The sequence below is a fragment of the Peromyscus eremicus genome, chromosome 6, assembly GCF_949786415.1.
Source record: "Peromyscus eremicus chromosome 6, PerEre_H2_v1, whole genome shotgun sequence".
NCBI lineage: Eukaryota > Metazoa > Chordata > Mammalia > Rodentia > Cricetidae > Peromyscus > Peromyscus eremicus.
Genome location: NC_081421.1, coordinates 107,669,191 through 107,694,347, shown reverse-complemented (window position 1 = coordinate 107,694,347; position 25,157 = coordinate 107,669,191). Strand labels below are relative to the sequence as shown.

Here is a 25,157-nt window from a genome sequence, read left to right as displayed (position 1 = left end):
AAAACACTTGTGTATATTTTATGGCCGAAAAATCTTGCCTGTGGGGCAGGAAAGATTTGCATGGACCAGGGCTTAGTTCCCAGAACCCCCATGGTGACTTACAACTGTCTGTAACTCCAGTTCCAGAGGATCTGACAGCTTTTTCTGGCCTTTGCAGGCACAAGGCACACACATGATGTGCAGATATATGAAGACAACACACCAAGACACATACATACAAACAATAAGGTAAAAATATGTACTTTAAAAAGTCTTTGCTTGCCAGGCAGTGGTGGCGCACACTTTTAATCCCAGCACTCTGGAGGCAGAGGCAGACAGATCTCTTGAGTTCGAGGCCAGCCTGGTCTACAAATTGAGTTCCAGGATAGGCTCCAAAGCTATACAGAAAAACCCTGTCTCGGGACAAAAAAAAAAAAAAAGTCTTTGCTCGTCCCTATAATACACTTTTGCTACAGATATGGATTACTTACCAAGCAAGCTGCCCAAAGAGTGGTCACCTCCAGGTCCTTCCTCAGCTTTGTGTGACCCTTAACTCACTGGAACAGGATGCCTTGCACCTGGCTACTCTACTCTATTTCTAGGGACAGAAAACAAGGCTTGAGGTCCAGCAGGCCCTCTGCGGTCCTTTGCCCTCACCTTCGACTAACAGCATCCTGTTCTTCCCCTTACTTGCCCAGCCTCTCTTTCCTCTATTTTCAACAAATGCAGTATTAGCTCCAGCTGTGGCCCTGCTCGGCTTCCTTCTCAATTATTCCCTGTATTTCCATGGTTTCCCAAAGCCAACAAAACAACAGCCTGTGTCACTGAGTACTAGAAGCCAGAGCTCACAGTACACTCTAAACCAGATACTTTTGGGGGGTGCTCTAGAAAATCCAGGCAGCTGTTATAACCGGGTAACTCTGAATGTCATATAAGGTACTCATGTTCCTGTTGTCTAAGATGAATCGTGTGTCTTTTAGTCAGACCTGCTCTTGTATACATAGTGTCTTGGGTGATGACACAATTATCTATTTGGTCGTATAAACCAGAAAGCTGAAAATCATCCTTGGTTCTCTTTGTACCCATCATCACCTTCCCTAGACATCTTACTGTTTATTAAATTCGATTTGCTTTACAAACTGTGCTGTCACTGCTTATGTCTCAGGTCAAAGCCTGTCTGGACCCCAGCATGACATTTTCCACTTGTTCTATCTTCAGTCTGTACCCCACACTGTTCCTTTCAGAGGCCCAAACGAATGAAGTGCAATAGTAAAGCACATCATAGATGCACGTCTTTCCCTTTTAATCTTCTGAGTGTCTGTATGTAAAGGAGTTCAAACAGTTTACAAATGAGCAAGGGAGACTTTCCCTGGTTAAAAGCACCCTGCCCTGTGCCTACCCTCAGCCCTAGTAGTTTTCCGAACACAGCAAGTTCTAACACTTCTACTCCTCGGGCCACAGTACTCTAGAATGCTTTTTCTGTTACCCTGGAGATCATGGTGAGCACCTGGTCACCATTTAAAACTCAGATCAGATTTGAGGTCAGCACCATTGATGAGTTTTCACAAAGCTCCCCGCTTGAGCCCTCTATCCTTTGCAAAAAGTTCTTCAGAGTTTCACATGTTTTGTACCGGACATGTTTAAAAATCTCTTCCGTTAACACTATGGAGGCATTGAAGGGGAAGAATACATACAGGCTGGATCCCTTTTCCAAATGCTTGGGATCAGAAGTGTTTTGATTTTGAAACACATGAAACTTGCAGAGTGAGGCATTGCAGGGAAAACCCATCTCTGAACACAAAATCCGTTCTTGTTTCACCTCCACTTTACAGCCGAGCCTGCAGGTAATTTTGTACTGTAATTTTAGTATGTCTGTTTTTGTTGCTATTGTTTTGAGATAGGGTCTCTCCCTGTCGGCCAGGTTGGTCAGCACCCTGCTGTCTCAGCTTCCTGAATACCATATAGGTGGGTAACACACTGCTGGTCTCTGTACCTGTAAGCATGTTGACTGCAATTTATCACATAATGTCACATATCAAATTTGTCACTTATGGTGTCATATAACCACTCAAAAAGTTTCAGATTTTGGAGTATTTCAAATATGGATGCTGACCATGTATTCATCAAGTTTGTGCCTGTAGATCCTAGAAATCTAAATAACACATTGTTTTAGCCAAGTAAAAGAATGAATGTCCTGTTGAGTTTCTCCACTAACCTTCTAGATGTCCTCTGAGTTTGGCCAATAACACTAAGGAAGCTGCTGTCAAGCTAGGATGTTCCTCTGAACGACGGAAATTGTACACAAGGTTCTTTGTGTGCCCTTATAGGCAATGCTTTCCAGAATCTGACAAACCGAGGTTTGACATATATCCTGAATTGCGTTCCAGGTTAGGCACAGTAGCAGACTCCTGGAACCCTAGTACTTGGGAAAGGAGGCAGGAGACTCGGGATTACAGGGTCATCCTTAAGACATGCTGATTTCAAAGCCAGCTTGGGCTGCATCAGATTTTACCTCAAATATATAAATAAATATCACAAACCATTCAGGAATATATAAAGACATAAGATTTATGAATAATTTATAATGTTTTATATCATAAATTGGTATTTTCTCTCTTAACCTAGTTTTATAAGATGACATAAAAATTCTAGATTGATATAGTCAATTGCTTAACTGCTTAATGGGCTACAAGGCCTGAGTTCTGGAAAATGCTACTGTATGTGTTTTCCCAAAAACAGATGATCTTCACATTTTATTTAGTTTAAAAAAGCTATTTATTCATAAATGATTACAAAGTAAATCCCAGTCTCGTCTGGACAATGCTACAAGGAAAATAAATTTAAAGGAGTTCATTCATGCTTTTCTCCAGTCATGCTTGAAATTGCAAGTGTCACCTGCACTATTGTGTTTTCAGTGATGCAGGCCCTATAAAGTTCCTAAGAGTATGGCATCCATAGTCTGTGATTTATCCAGAGGCACCTCAAACACCAGCAGGATTAAGCTGGGAGAATTACAATCCAGCTCCCATTTACTAAGTGTTGGTACATCCTAGACAATAGGAGCAACTTCTTCATCATTCATGATTCTCTCGACATCCCAAGGTGGCCTCTACTGACAATGGCTACATTAAGTAATAGGATTTGGCAATACAGTTAAGATTTCATGGGACCATTATGAAAAGTAGTCACATTTTATTGACTATATACTAACTGTTGGACCCTAAGGCTTATATACACGGTCTCATTTGGTTTGTACAACCTCATCTGAGTCAGTTACTGCTTTTATATCCATTCGTCAGATTAGGAGAATAAAGCAAAGAAAGGAGATGAGAAGAGAACACATGGCTACTAGGTAGTTCAGCTGGGGACTGCATACAGATCTGGCCCACACTGAAGGCTATTCACACTGGAGTTGGTGGGGCATGTAAGCAAGTGAGTGCACGTGTGTGTGTGTGTGTGTGTGTGTGTGTGTGTGTGTGTGTGTGTTATGAAGAGGCCAGAAAAGGGCATTGGGAGCCTTGTTCTATTGCTCTCCAACTTATTTTTTTAAGACAGGGATTCTCATTGAATCCATTACTCTCTGTTTTGGTCAGGCTGGCTGGCCAGCTAGCTCCTGGGGTCTGCCTGTCTCTGCTGTCTGGTGTGGCAGGCACAGGCAAGTGTGGTATTGAGAACTCAGATCCTCTTGCTTTAGCATCCAGCAGCACATCAGCCCACGGAGACATCTCCCCAGCCCAGCTCCCTGAACTCTGCCAGTAAATATAATACAGTGGATTTTCAACAGCAGATACAGTGAAAGACTTTGAGCTTAGTCATTTGGGTTTTTGACAGACAATGTTCCACTCTTTCTAAAATTCTTCTTTAGAGCATGCATTTAAGTTCTCTCTTAATTCCTTTTATATTTCACTAAAAGCCACTGCATTCTTAAATAATTAAAGACACTGTGAAGACAGTATTTCTCAAACACCCCAAGTGAGAGGTTGCTAGTTTGCAGGAGTGTAGGATCAAAGATTCAGAAGATGGCTTTTATCTGACAGTATCAAAGGCCACTAACTAAAAAAGGATACAGAGTTCCTAGTGCAGTAAAAAAGAAAAGCTGAGTCCATTAAAATAGAATACAGGAACGTTGGCAAACAGGTAATTCAGAAATGATTACCTCGGCTATTTGAAAGTGAACCATCCTGTATTCTCTCCAAGAGTCAATTTTTCAAATGGGAAATCTACTTAGTGGATTTTTCACAAGTGCCATTTCCCCATGTTTTGTATCGTCCCATGCATAATTGTCACCATACACCAACAGGCACAAGGGCCCATGTGCGCATGCATACACACACACACACACACACACACACACACACATACACACACACTTTATAGATTAAAATACACATTTCTGCCTCCTACAGCTAACAGCCCATTCAGTACAATAGCTGGGATTTATCATTTAGAAACTACAAAAGCATCCAAGAAGCTGAGCTATCTTTCCAAGTTGTGTCGTGTCTCTAGTCATTAGGACATGTAGATATTTCTACAATCTAGCCAATCAAGTAGCTTGACTACTTCTCCTAAGGCCCATGCTTCTTCCTTAAATAGAGAAAATCAGACAGTTCCAATGGTTTCCAGCATCTGTCAGGAAATAATAATAATAGTGCTTCAAAGTGTTTATCTCAGTTCTTTCATCCAAAATATGACCAAAATAAAATAATCCTTTCCTGTAGGATTATTCTTAAAATAAATTGAAGTTAATTCCTGTCACAATACCTAAGCTCCAAAAATTATAAAGACATTTTTAAATATTAGACAAACATCTTCCCTTCGATATAGATATGAAATTAAAAAAATGAGCTAGGAGGATGGTTGTGACTTCACCAACTTTTAAGGTTATATGTGTACTTTTTATGATTACATCGGTCTTAATATGGGTTTTCCACAGAAATATCTCTAATCAATCTGCTCTAGTTAAGCCGTCTATTAATTTATTAAAGGTCTTGATGATGAAGGGTAATCTTTTTTTCTAAATATAGGAATTTAAATGTTATGGGAAAAACCATTCTCATAATTTATGTTTGATAGTTACAAATACAAGGTTCTTTAGAGATAGTTATCTCTCGCTATCCTGTCTAACAGGTAGAATAGCTTTGTTAACTGACTGTCTAGATGAATGAGTACACAGAACTCAACAGGTAACAAAGGTAACAAGGGGGCAGCTAGATGGCCGGAAAGGATTTCCAGACAGGAGTCTGATGCCTGGGCACGCACGGCCTCTCAGACAGCAACCGAACCATCACGTGCAGGAAACAGTAGGGCAGGGGGCACCCGTGAAAGTCCTCTCAAAGGTGCCACCTCGAGGGCTGAAACATTGAGCATTTGTTTAAAAGGGAGAGAACTGGCAACTGTCTCAGGACAACCCAGCACCAGATTCCAAACCAGAAACCACATTATGAAAACACCGTGTGTTCATATATTTCAGTTGGCACTATGGCACAAGTAAAAAAATCCCAGCACCACCTGGGTGGCTGGTAGAGAAGGATCTTAGGTCATTCTAGGCTACAGCTAGCCCTTGTCTCCAATAAGAGGCAAGGAGAAAAAAAAAAACAAAAACAAGACAGAGAAGTGGGGAAGGGAAGGGAGGCAAACACTTACCCCGGTTCTTATCCTATTTACTGGTCTATCACATTAAGATTAAAGACACAGTTTGAGATTCTGTTTCTTGGTGAGGTTCCCTATTTTATTTAAATAACTAACAACTTTCAGAAGTTGATACATTCAGAACTGCCTCTATGGACACTGCTACAATCATATCTTTGAAGCTAGGAGCAAATATAAAATATAACATTAAACTCTAAAGTAGTTCCTTAAGAATAAACCAGATAAAGATAATTAGGAGTCTTGAGGAAGCCTGTGAGCCCTCAGCATGTGAGAGGCAGCCCCACATCCTGTGTCATTAACGTCACACCAACATTGGTAGCAGAGCAGATACATGACATACCAGATTAAACATGGCAACTGTGGCCTCACTGCCCTTCTAACTTAACTCACTGCTGCAGATGCACTGTAGATGGTCAAAAGCCAATGAGTGTATTAATGCAAGTAAGTAAAGTAAGTAAGAAAAGAACTTAATTTCACTTTCCAGCTTGTATAACTAAAAGATTTCTTTTGAGATCCCATCTTAACTCAACTACAAAGGGAAAGGAGAAAGTAGGACATCAATCTAAATGAACCATTTCTACTCTTGTCAGAACCCAATAAACAAAAAAGTTATGTATACATACAAATAAAATAAATAAATGTAATAAAAAGAAAAAATAAACACAATGATCCTATTGCCCACTGACCACTCTATTTTATGGATGCGCAGCCTAAAGCTAAGATTAACAGTGTAATGATACAAGGTCACATGGGTGGTTACTCCAGATTTGAAATGGAGTGATCTAAATCCAAAGCCTGGGAGCTCCATCTCTAAACTATACTGCCATAGGTTTGGACAGAGTTCTGATGTGCACATCTTTACCCTCTCCTCTTTATAGTCTGGAATGGAAAGAATAAACTCACAGAATGTAAAAACGTTAAAAGATTCAGAATAGGGCCAGGCGGTGGTGGCGCATGCCTTTAATCCCAGAACTCGGGAGGCAGAGCCAGGCGGATCTCTGTGAGGCCAGCCTGGGCTACCAAGTGAGTTCCAGGAGAGGCACAAAGCTACACAGAGAAACCCTGTCTCGAAAAACGAAAAAAAAATTCAGAATAGATCTATTGTTATTAAAAAGATAAAGCCTTGGACTAGAGCAATGGCTCAGAGGTTAAGAGCACTGGCTGCTCTTCCAGAGGTCCTGAGTTCAATTCCTAGCAACCACATGGTGGCTCACAAACATCTATAATGAGATCTGGTGCCCTCTTCTGGCAAGCATTCAGAACACTGTATATATAATAAATAAATAAACCTTAAAAAAAAAAAAGGTAAAAGCCAAAATATTTTACACTCACATCCATGACCAAGGGGCTCCCTGACATCCTCAATGGCAACAACAAATCCACAGATGCTTACTTTCCTTACAGAATTTGCAGATAGCAAATATGGATGTCCTCTGAAAAACTTCAAGTCATCTCTAGATTACAGAATAGCAGAGGCAAGAGGGTTGCTCCAAGTTATAGGCCAGCCTGGTCTACATATGAGTTCAAGGCCAGACAGGGCTATAAATGAGACCCAGTCTCAAAAACAACAAAATAAATGTGATATATTTATATATATATAAATTGTTACACTGTATATATATATTGTTATATATATATAACAATATATATTTATATATATATTGTTACACTGTATCTTTACATCTTGTGTGTTCAACACAACTAGAGCTCAGTATTACTTCCCAATATTTCTGAGTTGTGTTTGCCTGAAACCATAAACTGCGAACCAAGAGTTACAGAGAGCTCACTGAGCTCATCGGCTTATTCCACAGTGCATCTGGCATCCTGGATCTGGCTGCCTGAGAATTCCTGTAAATTCTCTGATTGTTTCCCTGTTAGCTCTGGAACTCAGACATTCTCAGAGTGCTGGGCTGCACTGCACAGTATGAGGAGAGTGCCACATGGAGATGCAAGTCTTGAACACAGGCAGCACACTCTCCTAACATAAACTTCCTGTGTTCCTCAGTTCCTAACCCCAGTCCACTCTTGTCCTACTTGCATCACACCATTACTTAGCAAACATGGACTACATTTCTTTGTACCCAAAATACTTCATGTAGCCACTGTCACTTAAAGGTACAGAGGTGTCAGGGAAGTGGTAATCTATCATCATCTACCATTCAACTCACTAGAAGCAAAGAATTTCCCCACTGAAGGAAAGACACTGGTAAAGTGTCTTATGTGTGGCCTACTGTAGAGAATAAGTAATTATCTCCTCTATGACGTTCACACAGTACTGCATTTCCCCTTCTAACTCCAGATTTTACTGTGGCACACGTTATTCTGAGGAAACAAATACAGCCCCAGTCCTCAGGGAAAGTGACTCTCCCTTTTTCATGTGTGGATCTTACAGATCCAACCTCCTACATTATTAAGTTCTATGTAGCCAAGAAAAGTTAGTTTTAAGAAAAAAAATCACATAATGATTTAAATGTTACAATACCCAAAAGTAAAGTCATGGTTTTATGCTGGTGTGGCTTTATTTTTAACACCAGGCTTGCTTGCTTGTTTGTTTAGTTTTACAGCAAAGCTTTAACTATGTAGCTCAGCCAAACCTGCAATTCATGTAGCCCAGGCTGGTCTGGAACTCACTAAGATCTTCTTGCCTCAGCCTCCCAAGAGCTGTGATTACAGACATGAGGTTACACATGACTACATGCCTGGCTAGACATTGCTTTTACTTCTACTAACATTCTTGGCAGTACTAGATTACCTCTGCCTAAGGGACTATGATCATGAACCATTCGGGAATTGAATATAATGTTTGTTATGACCAATGGTCATCTATTTAAAATTGTACTATGATGAAATTTAACACACTTACATTTTCACAAAGAAATACTCACTCATTTCCATATCAAAAAGAAATACAGATTATTGTCAAATTTTAGCTAAGCCAAAATGTCCTGTTTCTCTGCATATACTCAGAAAATCAAATCTAGAAAGAACTCATGTCAGCATATAAAGAATGATGATACCATAGGAATCAAGGGGAATACAGAACTTGAAAATGCTTGTCAAATGTTTGTCTTCCTAAAGCAGTAAACAGATACAAAATGCATCTTTTGGGGCTGGAGAAAGGGCTCAAGGCTTAAGAATGGATACTTGGCTTGCAGAGGACTTGAGTTCGGTTTGGTTCCCAGCACTGATGTTGGGCAGCTCACAATCTCCTGTAACTTGGGTACCTGCTCACACATATGCAGATACACATATATACATACCAAATAACCTATCTTAAAAACTGGGAACCACCCTAATTTTTTAATGCATCTTTAAATACATGTGGAAAACACATGTGCTGTACTGAGTCAGCATATGACAATGAATGGATGATTTCCTGGGACTGGATAAGAAAGTCAGAAATGAGACCTTTGAAAACATCATTTATTGTTATTTATGTGTCTGGGTGCTAGCCTAAATATCGGTGTACCGCATGTCTGCAGTGCCCACAGAGCCCAGAAGAGGGACCCGGATCCCCTAGAACTGGAGTTACAGATAGTTATAAGTCACTATGTGGGAGCTGGGAATGGAACCCAGGTCCTTTGGAAATGCAGCCAGTGCTGTTAAGTCCTGAACCATCTGTCCAGCCACAGCAACTGAGAATTTTGAAGAAAACTACTTGTAAGTAAAGTAATTACTCTGGAATGAATTGGGCACTTCAAAGATCATTTTCTTTTTATGAACTATCTTTAAAACCTCTCAGTTGAGACTCTGTCCACCAGCTCACCTTCTGCTGAAGAAGGCACTGAATGAAAACATGGCTTTCTCACTCGCGTTACAGAATGCTCAAAGTGATTCTGACGTTAAAGTAAGAAAGTAGGCCACTGTTAATCCACTGTTCATTTGGCAACAAAAAAAGTGAACCAAAGTACAATAATGGAACTCAAGGGTTAATTTGCCTAGAAACAGGTTTCTTCATCAGGAAGTTCATTCAGTCCTTGCTCAACATTTTTCTCTTTATCAGTGAATCCACCAATCAGCAAATACTTAAGATAACCACCCATGAGGCAGGAACAGTATTACACAATGGAGGAGATATGGCCAGGCGAGAATAAAAATAAAAAGTAATCTAAAAAAAAAAAAAAAGTCTAGAAAGGAACGTAGATAACACAGGCCCAGGAATGCTTGATTAGGAATGGATTTAAATGCACTCATCTTAAGAACAGGAAACACATGGAGGCAGCAGACTGCATATTTCTGTGGACAAGGAAAGACTCCCCTGCAAGAGTGACATTTAAATTGAGACTCCAAGGGTGAATGAGATGTACCTGTGTTAAAGGGGAGCTTACACTCAGAAAGGGTCAGTAGAGAGGAAGCATAGCAGATACATAGAGCCACGAGGGCGTGGGGAAGAGAGTGCCCTTTCTACCTACCAAGCCACCCTGGGCTAAATCCCAATCCAACGGGGAAGGAGCTATTAGAGGGGTCTGCTGCAGGGCCACTGGCCGGACCTGTATGTGCAGAACCTTTGTGCATGAGTCTGCACAGGCAGATAGATCCTCTGCAAAGAGTTTGGACGTCTCTCAACATGGAACCTAAACAAAGCAGGGTACTGTACCAAACAGAGGAGTGTCCTTTGTGAGCTTCAGCCACCGGCAAGAACTAAGCTAGTGGGTTTATCTTTTCACAACATTCATTTCAACAGCACGTGTGCAGATTTTTAAAGCAGCATTGTTTCTTGGGCACATGGAATATAAAGTTGCAGGCGATTCCTGGCATGTGTTTGTTTAGCTGTGAAAAGATCTTTGAACAAAGAACCAGGTCAACAGAGAGCATGTCAAACTACCAACAGATAGAGATCACGGCAGAACTTAATTAGGGCTTCCAATTAGAAAACTCAATGAAGGCTCCTATTAACACTCACCCAGGTATTCCGCGTCATTAGAAGCACTGTGGCTTATCTTGCTAGGAGAGAGGAGTTTTAGACAACCTGGTAGGCTTTAGTCAACAAAGATAAGACTTAAGAAAGACAACTCTCAGAACCATGCTCATGGAAAGCAGTGCATGCTGAGGGCCACTTCCTGCATGGGACCATGGCCATGTTACCAATGCAAGTCATTTCTAATGCAAGAACAGACCGGAAAATATGTACAACTTTGTCTGCTGCTCTTTGAAAAATTACTGGCTAACACTCAAGGCCACATAGAAGAAGAAAAAGTAGAAGAAGGAGGAGGAGGAGGAGGAGGAGGAGGAGGAGGAGGAGGAGAAGAAGAAGAAGAAAAAAAGGTCAGCTCACAAGGGGTAAATTATTTCTCTGTTGTTACAACAAACTTTGTTTTAAAACATATCACATTTTCTTGTGTTATCTCTATCATAAACAATGTTGGCTCACCCCACCCCCACCCTCATTTTGAAGGAATCTTTCTTTTATCCTCTGTAAATTATTTCTTAGCCTGTTTCATGAGATTTGAAAGGTCCCATAAAAAGATTAGTCTATAAAAATAGTATTTGCTGGGTTTCGGAGCCAGTTCTGTGAGTAAAGTATCCACAAGCGCAAGCATGAGAATCTGAGTTAGGATTCCCAGCAGTGATGTGAGTGCTCTGTAAGGTGACACTTGTCTACAATCCCAGCACTGAGAAGGCAGAGGCAGGAGGAGAATCCCAGGAGCTTGCTGGCCAGCCACCCTAGCAGAAACAATGAGGTCCCGATCCAGTGAGAGACCCTGCATCCAAAAAATGAAATAATGAAGGTGAAGAGCATTGCAGACATCCAAAGTTGACCTCTGGCCTACACACACACACACACACACACACACACACACACACACACACACACGCACATACACACACACACACAATAAATAGTATTTGCTGTTCTTAACAGACTCTCGGTGAGTAATTTGTCTTACTCTATACACAAACTTATTCCTAATGGTTCCCCTCCTAATCTTGTAAAATGGGTGGGCACCAACACGCTATACTTTGGGACAATGAAAATGTTTCCAATGCGTCTAAAAAGCAGAGGCCCTTCTAGTAGTGACATGAATTCCACTGTCTTATATCTGAGATAATACGGAGGGGCTGGATTCTGGAACTCTGTCTTGGAGTTGCCTAATTATTGTGTTCCTTGACCTCTGTGAGAGAATCCCTGTGTACCTAAGTACTTCCACTTGGCAAATTTTGAACAGACATGGCATTTCTTTTCTCCTACTTGACATGGAGTTTCACCAACACAAAACTCTCTCAGAACATATTCATTTTCTCAAGAAATAAATTAAGATTTAATTCAACTTGTTATGCTAAAGGAAGAAAACCTCATCTTAGGAAGAATAAATCTTGTTTTCTTTTCAATGTGTCTAGTATCTAGCTTGTGTTTTACTAGGTATATACTCAATATATTATAGATAGAATGAATTTTTAAAAGGATGGATGAAGGTACCAATGAGAGTGAGCTCATATACTCATACACTGGAATAGCCAGCACCCCCTTCCATCTCACCCCACTACCCCCCACAAACTTCAGGAGGCTTTTTCAGGCCACATATAGGAGGGAGGGAGGGAGGGAGGGAGGGAGGGAGGGAGGGAGGGAGGGAGGGAGGGAAGAGAGAAGAGAGAAGACAGAAGAGAGAAGAGAGAAGAAGAGAGGAGAGAGGAAGAGAGAAGAGAGAAGAGAGAGAGACCTTCCTGCTTTTACTGCCTGGTGCATGCTTCTGTCTCCTGGGAGGGAAGCAAGCATTTCAGGATGAAGGAGGAGCCACTCTGAGAGTGCTAGCCTTTATGCCTTAATGTTTGTTCAGCCAGGAGAGATAGTGCCTTTCTCTTGGGAATAGATCCATTTGGCCACAGGCTTCTGTGAGAAGGGATAATTGCATGAGTAACATAAGGAATTGTTAAGCACAAATGATTCCTTTGTTGTAAGTTCCCACTCTGAGAAGCACAGAGAACCACCTCTTGTACTAAATGCCTCATCACTTAAGGGCATGGGAGATGGATTTTTATTCCAACTTGAAATAGAACTCATTCTCAAAGCAAGAAATATCTTTTAAATGCAGAAGATGCTAAATATGTTCAAATTCAATCACCAAAACTACTACTCAAAAGAATGGATGGCAGATGCTATTTCTGGGGAGCTCTTGTCTCACTGACCACTGTTCTTGCTCTCATAACTACCCCAGGTAGGTCTGCAGCCCCCACTGCTAAAGGCATTCAGATATGGCAGCTAAGTTCAGGTCAAAGGTCTCCTGGGAGTGAAAGTGAGGTTTCACTCAATTCACTGCCAATCAGAAACTAATACTGCTCTGATTCCATCACAGCCTTCATAATAAAGCAGGAAACCTTCCCTAAAGCAAAAAGGAATCAAAGATAAGCAATTCTGGAATACTTGAATGGCCTTTCAGTGTTCGCTGGGTTCTAATTCAATTACCTTTTTGTGTCAATAGGCATCAATAATGGAAGCAGTGATGTTCCCTTATGTAAGTCTCTGGCATACTCCTCAACTCACAGAGCATCCCACATTGCCACAGGCCAAGCTTAGAGAGCCTGAGCTCAGACACCAGAGGATCCCAGTTGAAAGCCATTTGAGAAAAACTCAGAAAAAGACACAGATAGGGAGAAATACATGTCCAGGGACAGAGAACAAACCAATTTGGCCATATCTGAAATATTCTCGAAGAAAAGAATAGGAGACTGGTGGGTATGGGCCAGGCTGTGGGAGGCCACAAACCAGCTTCATTAAGTCCTTCAGCTGATGTCTAAAACTCAGGGTGAGTCATCACAGATTTTTAAGCAAGGGATGAGGAATGCAAAAATGGCATTTTAGCAAAATTAATCTAGCAGATTTTTAAAAAATAAGAATTAGGAAAGAGACAAATGACATGCAAAGGAGGCAGGAAATGCCACAGCCCCTTAGCAATCCCAGATTTAATGTTCACAGTTTCAACTTTTCCCAAGCGATCTCCAAATGTTCTCATTTTTCATTTTTCTGGGGCACAGAGTTACGAGGTCAGTCTGGGAAAGCAAGCTGTTAGTTCCCTGCTTCTGTTTCCCCAATCGTTTATTTTCTCTGAGACGAAGGTCCTGGCCTCCATCTTGCACACTAAATGATGAGATAGATTTCTTTATGCAAAGTGCACCCAAGAAAACTGCAGCTGCAGGTGCACAAACAAACGACAAATTATGGGAAAGTTATGAGTTGGCGATCTGAACATTCAAGTTCCCCACGTGAGTTCTGTGGGAGTGTCAGGGCTTCGTACCTTCCTCTACACTTCCTCTACACTTCCGAGAGCTGTCAGGAAGGAGGAAACAGAAACAGTAAGCAGAAAATAGATACAAACAGACTGAAGAAACAATGAAGAACTCAGTAGCCAACGAGAGATGCAGAACAAGGGAAAATGAAATAAAGGTTCCCAACACGAGGAGCATGCCTCTGCCTTAAACTGGAGTAAGAAATCTCAGAGGGTCCAAAACAAAGGTGGAGGAGTCTGGCCACTACCTCTGCTAGGCTGTATCTAGGTGAAGCTCTGCATCCTCTGAAACCTCTTTCTGGAAAGCTGGGGGGGCGGGGTTTCCCCCTCTATACTCTTCCTCACTGATCTTTCTTACTTTGCAGGTTTGGGCACCTAATTACTATGTTTCTAAATCAAATTTTGTCATTCTGCCTTATTCTAGAAAATGCTCCATGAATCCTGAATGGTTCCCCAAGCACCACACAAACTCCCGGGTCTTCAGTTTCTAGAAAGATCTGATTCCAATTAGTATCTAAGAGCTACAACTGCTTAAACTTCAGTGCATAGACATAATGATGCCCTGCTGCCGCGCATGGTGACAGAGGGAGAAGGGCCACTGGTGAAAAAAACTTTACTGTTGACTTTTTTCTGTCTTTGTTTTGCAGGAAAGGCGTCAGAGTGACAAATGTGCTGGGAAATGATTAAAGCTCTATAATCACCGGAAAGTTGAGAGAGAAAATAAGCCCCCAGAAACCGCCTCCAATCCAGAATTCACAGTGGCAAAGAGTGATTATCGCCCGGCCCCTGGCCTGCTCTGATGGCTCCCCAGTCTCATCTGTATTCTCCACTGGACAGCAGCAGCAACCCCGGGGAAGAGCAGCAGGAAGTAGGCCAATGTGTTATATGGAAACAGCTTTCAGAGGCATCACCAGTGGGAGCCTGACATGGGGGAGAACATTGCCGCAGCTCTGTGAGGCAAGCAGGCAAAGCAGTCCTGGAGAAAACAGACCCTGAAAACGTTCCTAAGGTTAGGGTTGAGAAAACAGATGTGTTGAGGGGGCTTTGGTTTCAGGTTCAAGATTAAGGCTTGGAGCTATGTATCATCCCTTACTTTAATGTCTGAAGACATGATTGAGAGCAGCTAAAACCTGGTACCACGTGGTGGGTCTTTAAGGTTTACCTGGCATAAGTGACCTTAGCTGTGAGTGGCTTTTATTGTATGGATCAGATCTGTTGTTCGATAAACAGTGCATGTGTGAATCTGATAAGTCTAACAGTCTATGACCAAATTCTGAAGCATGTATGGCCTATGAATAGATTTCTATTTGTCAAACATAGGAAATGGAACTTGCTAATGTAATGTTGAATGCAAGTCAGCTAAAGCATTTTGATGAGTGAGGTTTTAATTCATACCTCAGTAACAAAAAGGGCTTTGAAATAGTATCATTTCATTGACTCTTTACTCCTGATAGTCCATTTTATGAATGGCAAAAACCAAGGCTCCAAAAGTGTAAGTGACTTAAGCCATGATTAAAGCAGCTGGCTTAGCTGACTTTGAGCTTTGGCTGCTTTAAGCCTCATGGCTCCCCAAGGCAGGTGTTACTGTTATCTCCCTTCTACAGATAAGAAACTGAGTCCCAGAGAGTTTTAGAAAAATGGCCCAAATCCTTAAGTTAAATCATTCAGCCAAGATGTGAGCCAATTCGATCCTGGCAGCTTGGACTAAGGCCCCAGAGGAGGGACGCCTTAGCTGGGGAAATATGGCACTGGATATGCAGTACAGATGCCAACACTTCTCTGAGAAGCACACTGATCGAACCAAGTTGGCTGCTCTGAGCTACCAGTGTGTGTGTGTGTGTGTGTGTGTGTGTGTGTGTGTGTGTGTGTGTGTGTCCCCTCACCCTCTGACTCACGACAGCCCTCAATGCCACTCTGGGATATATGGACAAATGTGGCCAGCTCCCGATTTCACCTGGATCTACATTATGTCAGAGAAAGCCAGTGGGGATTTTATAGTAATCAACCCATTCCTCCCCCCCAAAAAAGAACAAGTTCAAACATATGACGGTTTTTGACCTTAGATTTTCTGATTGAGTAAATTGGCCTGGCCCTGTGAGGTCAACAGGAAGACAGCTCTGTTTATTAATGGTTAATAATGATCTAATGGACAGCTGTATTGTTTATGAAATAAAACTGATACAGAGATGCTCATAATGGCCCTAGTTTTAAAATTATTTTTGCACAATGAGCTGTACTGTCACTATTTTAAAAATTCACGGAATACAGTCTTATGATGGCACCACGTAACTCCTGAAAGAAAAATGTACATTTATGGATGTAGGGCTAATTCTAAAATAGGGATGAGCCAGGACTGCTTCTTTCTGCTTGCTCCAGATACCTGAAATATATACATCAAAACCATCTGTACACAGAAACGGGGCCACTGCTAGGAGCAGTATTATTCTTAGAGTGACAAAAATTGGAGCTATGCATAAACTATTCTGTGTGATTCCAATACAAAACACTAACATGTGCATTGCTGGAAGATTTGCTAAGGTGACAGTCATTCTGGGAACAGAGAGAAGGAAACTGTCACGTGAAAAATGTCAAAACCTATGTTGCTACGTGCCCGCTCCACTCCACACACTAATTGAAACTACATCGCGCCATATAATTTAATAGTGTGGCAAGTACAAACTTCAGCAATGCCTATGATGATGAAGTGGCTAGCAAAATCCCGAAGAAGCCATATTAATTTCACCGTGGAAAATCCATTAACAAAGACCACTGATAGGCAGTAGTAATTCTAATCCTTTACCACAAGCTCAGGCTCATACTGAGCATTCTTTTTCTGTCTCAATCTTTTCACCCAAAGGCGGGATGGAGCTAATGTGATCCCTGTGGTCCTTCCATGGCTATTCGTCACCAACCCAGTCAAAAAAGGATGATCTGAAATTTGTGCATAAAGAAAAGATGTGTGAGTCCAACCATATCCAGTGTGCAAAGGGCTCTCACAGGATAGCTACTACGGTGGATCTGTTGTGTGGAGAGTTTGTTTTATAGGATGATTAATGATCCCTCGCTGGTTTCTGTGAAGTCAAGTTTTTCACTGGGTTTGTACGAGGGAGACGCAGCAGCAGCAGAGAGACACCGTTCAACTATTCTGCTGTTAAACAAAAAAAAAAGGTGGGTTATATTTTTTAATTTTTGGAAGTCAGTAAACCCATTTCTGAGTTTTGTATATTCAGGTATATCTATTTTTTTCATAGAATTTTAACTTCAGACAAATGTAGATGTTCCTTAGGATATGTGTGTGAATGAGGCATCCAAGTAGGTAATGAGAGAGCAGGCTTGGGAAATGTAGAGGAAATGAGCGTGGGAAATCAGACCTGCCAACAGCAAAGGAAAACCTGAATCTCTGTTGAAATTTAAAATAACAACTTCGAGGGCTCCTTTCGTCTTCCTGATTAAAAAAACGGTAACATTTTCATTAATTGAACATGCTTCCTTCCTCCACAATGAATCCAATCAGTCTTGGTAGTTGCTATAATGTGTCATAATACCATATATGTTTTTCTCGGGCTCTAATTTCAATATTTAAAAGAACTAAACAGATTGCCTTCGTGTTGCTATGGGAACGATTGTCAGATAGCAAGCACTGGGAGCCACTATCTGCTGCCAAATGGGAATAGATTCATTAGTTCTAGAAGACAGGCAGTCCCAAGAATCATTTATATTCAGACAGCTGGGGGAAAAAATGTTCAGTTGACAATAAGAATTTCACATACCTTTGTGAAAAGACATTTTCACAAAGGTGAACCATGCAGTTCCTGTGCTGTTGGTAGAGGATACCACAAAAAGTCTGCACACTGGAATTGCAAATTTCTAAAGCACACGGAAGGAACAGATGGAGACAGTATGTGAGAGAACACTGATTTGTTCCCAAAAGGACAGAACAGGCTAGGGCCTACACCAGCATGCCACAATACACGTTTTTCTGAAAAAAACAGGTATGCTTCTATTTTTTTTCCAAAGGCAAAAATTTATAAATAATTTGGCTACACATGTACTTTGTACAAAGATTCTATCTTGATGCCTACATTCCTTTCTTTAAAAAAGGAAAAAAATTCTAGCTAGCTAGAGACCTGATTTATCACTTTTTAGACCATTGTGTGACCCTTAAAATTTAATTTCTTCATCTGATGCACTCAGAGGGGTTCCCAAACCTCCACAAATATATACAAATTATTTCTCCCCAGTAAATTTGTTTATCCTTTCCCTTTAAGAACTTTCCCTTCCCTTCCATAGGTTCCTTTAGAAAGAGGCTGTTTTGAAAACCCTTTATAGTCAGTCAGCATCCACCACCACACACTCCCTGCAATGCAGGAGCTGTATTTCTTACATGTCCTTGCTCTCAGAGTTCCAGCTAAGTCTTAGCTTCTCTTCCAAGGAGAACTACTTATGGATGTCTGAAAGTAAGGAGAATAGCAGTCATCCTTTCCCAAATCTGTATGGCTGCTGTCTGTGGCTTTGGTAACTAATTTTTAGTGACTGGCAACTCCATGTTCCAATGTAAGTCCCTGGTTTAGGGGCTTCAGCGTGGGCAGAGCTTGGGTAGGAGCTCCTGTAATCCTTAGAAAGGAGCAGTGGGTAGCAGCGGGTCACTGGATTCAAGCCCTAACTAACACTGTGGTCAGCAGAATTCACAAGAAGGAAAGCTCTCACTGGTACTCTCCCTACACTCTACCATGCTTTGAAGATATTTCATATACTGCTTGTTTTTTACATTTTACATTACTAAAATTTCTATGGTCATGCCCTGAATCCTTTATTCCCCAAAGGACCAATGTTCTGAATCTCCCAAATTCCAAGAGGTGTCCTGGCCACCAGGTCAAGGTTAACATTTTCAATGAGACCACACAACGGCATAAAGCAAGACCATGTGTGGTCGCCTGGATTGTTAGGCAGAGGCCAAATGAAGAAGATGGTATCAATATTCTGTCATTCTTTTGGCCACACCTTTTGCAAGGGTGTAAAGGATGATCATTTACACACAATGTGTCTCTTCTCTCATCCCTGCCCCTCCCACTGTTCCCTGCACTTCTGAAGGGATTGGCTGGGTCACAAGGCACAGCTCCAGGAACTGGGATACACATTTTGGTCATCATTTTCTTCCCCTTTCTGGCTTGTCTCTGGGTCAGGACACCACAATTTAAAGACTCTGTGTGAATTTAGGTGTAAATATAGGAAAATTATGTATTACATTGCTTTTAGGTCTACTTCATGGAACCAGACATAGCTTTCCACTGGCTGCAACCCAGCCACTCAGCCTTATGGACAGAGGCTTAGCCAGTAGCTACTTAACCTAAATAAATAGATGTCTGTCTCATGATGTCAGGTGAAGGTTATAAACAAAGGATTTCAGCATTTGTAATTCCACACCTAAAATTTCATCCCTTCTACTCATGTCCACTGGTACACAGTTGATACATACAAGTGGAAGAAAATTCTGATAAAAATATTTATAACTTCATCTAATTTGGGTTTAATAAATACACAAGTTCCCATTGCTTAACATGAATTAATGAAAATTAATGGTTGTATAAATCTATTCTCTCTCTAAAGATGCTACAGTCTAATGACCTAATGACTGTTGGTGAAGTCTTTGTTTAATAATCTCTCCAGTACAAGAGTCCCTGGAAAATGATTCCTGCAACACAGTTACCTGTTCTGTGGAACCTGCAATTAAACAAGACAACAACCAAGTCAACAAGAGCGAAAGAGCTTGTGCTGCATGACTCTGAAGAGTAGGAAACATTTTCTCATCTCCACATCATGGGAAGAAGATGTACACGTGACAGGAAAAGAAGGATAATGAATAGTATTCAGATAACAATGCTTTCCTTTGCATAAAATGTCTTACAGACATCACAGAATAAAGTAATGCCATTTTAAAATGTAGGATAAGGCTTTGTAATGCAACCAACAAAATATTGTCAATCTATTCCCAAGATAGTCTTCCAGCCAAAGAAACATGGGTTGCAAGTCAGTCTTCTGGTGTTAAGATGGCTCCTTATCCTTTTCTCTGGTCAAGTATGTTATAAACCATTTTCCTTTGTTGTTTCACTAAGGATTAAAAAAATGAATTTGAACATCTAAACTTGTTCCTTTCATTAATATATAAATTGTCCAAATTTTATTAAAGTTCCAAATACATATCAACAAATCACTGACCGTATGCCTGTATGAGCACAGAACAATTCTGCCATAAGTCAGTGGACATTCCTACTTAAAGAAAGGAAATGTATCCAACAGCATTACTGGAGTGCACTCAAATTCACATCAGCTTTGATAGAACTGAGACTCCTCGGGCAGTGATATAGATTTAAAATTTTCAAAAGAATAACAAAAATAAGTTATCTATTATGCAGCCATCTGATTTGGTTAATTAAAACAAAGGCAGAAGCATGATACAGTGATTGAATGAACGCACACTAATGATAGCAGGCTTTCTAAACTAGTGAAGGAAACTTTCTATTCACAGTGGAGCAAGAACACCACACATACGGAAGCTGGAAGGCATGTACTCAGCACATTTCGAAAGGCTGAACTTGAATTTGCATTCACATCCCAATCCAAGTTGAAGGTATTTTAGTGTTAGCTGTATACAACAAGGGTTTAAGTGCCTTAACCAAATACTCCCAGGCAAAGAAATCCTCTTTACTATGGCAAACTGAATCAATATATCCTTTTTGTGGCTGGGAGGGTTATCAGCCAACATTTTTCTTTTCACTTCGACCAAATGCTACCTTCCTTCTTAAACGTACAATACCTTCTGCCCTGTGACTCATCTTGGTGCTGAAGCCACATATGATTGCCCTGCTGGGGCACTGGGCAGCTTCCCCAACCCAACACAGTGGACTTTTATCAAGCAAAACATAGTGCCACCACAGACATTCCATGTTTATTTATTTAGAGGATTCCTTTTGACTCCTTGGAGTATATTTTCTGTGAAATTCCTCCTGCTCAGAAAGAAGTTATAAAGAAGGAAGAACAGGGGCTGGAGAGATGGCTCAGAGGTTAAAAGGACTGACTGCTCTTCCAGAGGTCCTGAGTTCAATTCCCAGCAACCACATGGTGGCTCACAACCATCTGTAATGAGATCTGGTGCCCTCTTCTGGCATGCGGTCATACATGCTGTATACATAATAAATAAATAAATCTTAAAAAAAAAAAAGAAGGAAGAACAGAGAAAGTGAGAAGAAAAACAAATACCCTGAATTTAATTCTTATTGTATAGGACATGTATACAAGTAGACTTCCCTGCCATTTTGACTTTCCCTTTTATCAATTAATTCTAGAAATACACCCTTCAATATCATTTCACATTTCATAAACATCACTGCCATCTATGGAACCCACTATCAAAACATAATCCACCATTTAAAAGATGGGACAAAATATTTTACCTCTTAGAACTCTATAATAACAACAACATGAACACATTTATTAGGTACTTTTCACATAGTACATTTTCTCAGAGGACAGTAAGACATCTGGAATCTGTCTATATTGCCTCCAGGCCTAAATAATGATAGCCTTACCTTATACTGTGATGTTAACAAAAGCTAGAACATTGAAAAATACTGAGGCAATTTTCAACATGGAAATAAACAGCACACAGCCAGTCTCTTAGTCTTTCTCACCTTCTCATTTAAATTCTACTCGCAACTAAACATTTTGACCTCAATTCAAGAGAAAAGTAGGTGACTACTGGCTTGCCTTAAGTCAAACAAATATTTATGTCATTAATTGAAGGAAGTGGGACAAATAGTGTGTGTGTGTGTGTGTGTGTGTGAGAGAGAGAGAGAGAGGGGGGGGGGGCTGTGGCAGGCTCTGCAGTTGGCCATTCCTGAGGCAAAGTGAGGAGCCACAGTCCTAAGAGTAATAGAAATGATTATGCCTTTGTGCAGAGGTTCTTGGTTGAGGTACCTTAAGAACAAATCGTTTCTTGAGGCAGACAGAATAGCATGTCTTTTTATGTAAATCACACCACCGTGGTTGGCCAGCAATATTTCCAGCAGCAGCACTCTAGCACATAGTTTGAAGATGATTAATATTTAAATCGTTACTAATTTAATGAGAATTTAACCAAGTTCCAGCTATTGTTTTCAATTCTTCAAGTGAAGCCATAGGTAGGGAAAACATACCAAAACCAATCTCCTACCATCCTAGCGCCTTCCTTCTGACAGGAAAGGAAGGCAGTGAAGGAATGAAAACTGAAGCTAAAAGGTGCATTACTGGTGACCGATACACAATGGAGAACACAAACTATGAGTTCCTAGTCACAAGCAGCTGAGAAGGCATGAGGTCGGAGAAGAGGAGATGGAAACCCGATACAGAACAACACTGATGGGTCGAGAATTAGGATCAAGAGAGGAAGTAAAAACACACGTGAGAAATGGGCCACTGCAGCAATCCAGGAGAAGGGCTGTGGGTCAGCACAAGGCGGGGATGTTAAAATCTGGACACACATTCAAAAGGTACCCACACACATTTTCAGACAGATTTCATAGAGAGACACAGAAAGAAGACAATAATATAGCTGTCAGATCTACAAAAGAAAGCCAGTAGAGAAATCAGACTTGAAAATCTGAGATGTCTCTTAAATAAATAAATAAATAGTCACGGGCACCATATTATAAAGATGACATATAAATGGAAGGACCAGGCTGGAGATGAAGATGTTTAGAAAGAAACTGACAGAAAACTAGATAATCAGTGTGGTGAGGGAGCAGGCACAGACCCAGAGAGAGAAGTCTGAGGAAATCTGGAGACTATACCTCGAGACTCTCTAGGGGAGGAAGAGCTATCAAGAGACTAATGAAAAAGGGACCTGAGCCAGGAGGAAAGTACAGGAGTGTTGTCCAGGGAAACCAAGTGCAGAAAGAGCTACAGGGAAGAAGTGGCTTCAGGAGGCCCAAAGGGCGAAAGGGGAAAAATGTGCAGATACTGTAAAGTGTATCTTATCAATACAACCATAAACTACCACTTTGGGAAAGGTAATGTTGGAGAGCTGTCCTATCCACACATCTGGCAAGATACGCCCCCCCCAAACACACACACACACACACACACACACACACACACACACACACACACTGTACCATTAGAGCTCTTCTGTTTACACAAACATGAAGATTTTGCAACTCTGATAAAGCAATGTTGAGCCTTCGGACCCATTTCTTGATGACTCTATTTCCCTTTGTGTTCACCACTGGATGATCAATATGCACCAAATTAAACAGTGATAGGGATACTTCATGGGTGTCAATAACAAATACAAAAAGGAAATTGAGACAATGCTTCTTCCACAAGAGTGGTTAATTAGGACCAGTAATTCCAGTTAAGCAACTGTATCAGAAATAAGTGTCAATAAGCAAACCTGCTTCTTCATAGAGGATCAAACCAGTGCCTACTATGGTAATCACATACCCTTAGGAAATTGGACATATTACTTAAATCTTAATCTAGTAGCTAGGTGAGCTCATTACCTTTACCTACATGGGAAGCAGGAAGGTCCTTGTGGTCACAGATGAGCACTAGGGGAACCAGGAATGTTAAACATACAGGGTTGTTACTTCAAAGGAAGGGATGTACAACCTGTTATACACCTACAAGTCTAGGAGTGGATGTGGTTAGTAGCCTGGTGACCTTCTGCAATGTCTCTGTGGCCAAGACCACACTGGATCCTCCCCCAGACCCTTATAATGAGCTTGTCTATACACAGGACCCATCTTTATGGACGATGTCACATATACTTTACAAAGAGTTTAGATGTAGCCATGTTTTAAACTATTTGTACAAATGCGAATGAGTTAATTATCACCAGGTAAGTTTTCACCAAATTGTGCTGTGCTTAAGTATGCCTAAAATAAACTACTAGGGGTCAGACTCCAGATGTTTGAACGAACACTGGCTACTTAGTAGTGTTGAACAGAACTACCTTCTTGCCTCTCGTGGATCATTACTCCACTAGCCATGGTGGTCACAGAGACCCTCCCTTACCTACATCTTGTATTTAACATAGTACCAAAACAAGATATTTAGTGCTCAGTAAAGTTGGGGAATAAAGAGTGAATATGCTCAGAGATATTTCAAAGGGCCCTAAATCCGTGTCCTTTACCACTGCATAGAGTGCTATACACTGGTTCACCAAGTCATGAGACCTGTTGTACAAACCTGCCCAAACACACATGGACAGCTCTGTGAACATTAATCAGCCCCCTGACTTTGATCCTGATCTGGAAGCCAATCATGGTAATGACCTTTATACGTTCAATATCCTTTGAGATTACTATAAACCAGGATGTGAGTAAAGATAGGGCTACTAAGTGCCTAGAGTTAGTTCGCTCATGAATATGTCTTCAGTGTTTGATGATTAACTGCTAACATGCTAGGGATTCAGCATGAAGATGCTTTGCCTCAGCAGTCAGCAGGTCTCACAGTACTGCCTCCCTGTGTGATGAGACTGCAACCTTACTGCCACCCGTGACAAGAGCCAAAGACTTATTCAGAAATCATTTTCAAGCCATGATTAAAGATATGTTGGTGACTGAATTTTATGCTCCTAAGTTTGGGAAGTCTGTTGAATATGAAGAAAAAATTTACCCTATTTTACAGTTAGTATATGATAGATAGTTGGATGGTAGGTAGATAAGAGATGACAAATACAGACAAATGATAAATGACAGATTACAGGTGGACAGTAAGTAATGGGTAATAGAGATACAACCTGTGTGTGTGCGTGTGTGTGTGTGTGTGTGTGTGTGTGTGTGTGTGTGTGTTCTGAGACAGTGTCTTGCTGGGTAGCCAGGGACCCAGCATCTTTCTGCCTATTCCTGCCATGTGCTGGGGTTGGCTCCCCCTTTCTCCCCCTCAACCTGTCCTCATGCAGTATATTTGAATTGAGGTGACATAGACCATGTTGTTTGAATCACTAACAAATTCCCCCAATTTCTATGATTTTCCATGTGAAATTCAGCATTTACTGAATTTGCTAACCTTTTCTGATCAGCGCCTTCCTCAAGACTGTTGTCTTAAGAACTATAATAAAGGACACAGAAATGACTTTGAATAACCTGCAGACAACAATTCTGCATTGCCCGCTCAACTCACAAAAGAGTATGGACAACAAAAGAAATCACACTAAACCTGTCATTTAAAGATCAGGAGATTATTTTCTCTATGATTTCATAAACTACACCTCACAGTGGAAGGAACAGCCTCCTGTTTCTGTAAGTAACCCGCAGAGAGCCAAAGCTA

General features: G+C 41.0%; 1 protein-coding gene across 3 annotated transcripts in view; it reads right to left on the bottom strand.

The window, feature by feature from the left end:
• Window positions 1-25,157, bottom strand: part of Ppp3ca (protein phosphatase 3 catalytic subunit alpha) — a 274,974-nt gene that overhangs the window by 98,110 nt on the left and 151,707 nt on the right. The window contains exon 1 of one of the 3 annotated variants that reach the window (XM_059266314.1): window positions 6,961-7,173. The exons of the other annotated variants lie outside the window; for them this stretch is intronic. The gene's annotated coding sequence lies outside the window, so the exon portion shown is untranslated. Of the gene's footprint in view, window positions 1-6,960; window positions 7,174-25,157 lie in introns of those variants that run through there. 3 annotated transcript variants of the gene reach the window in all.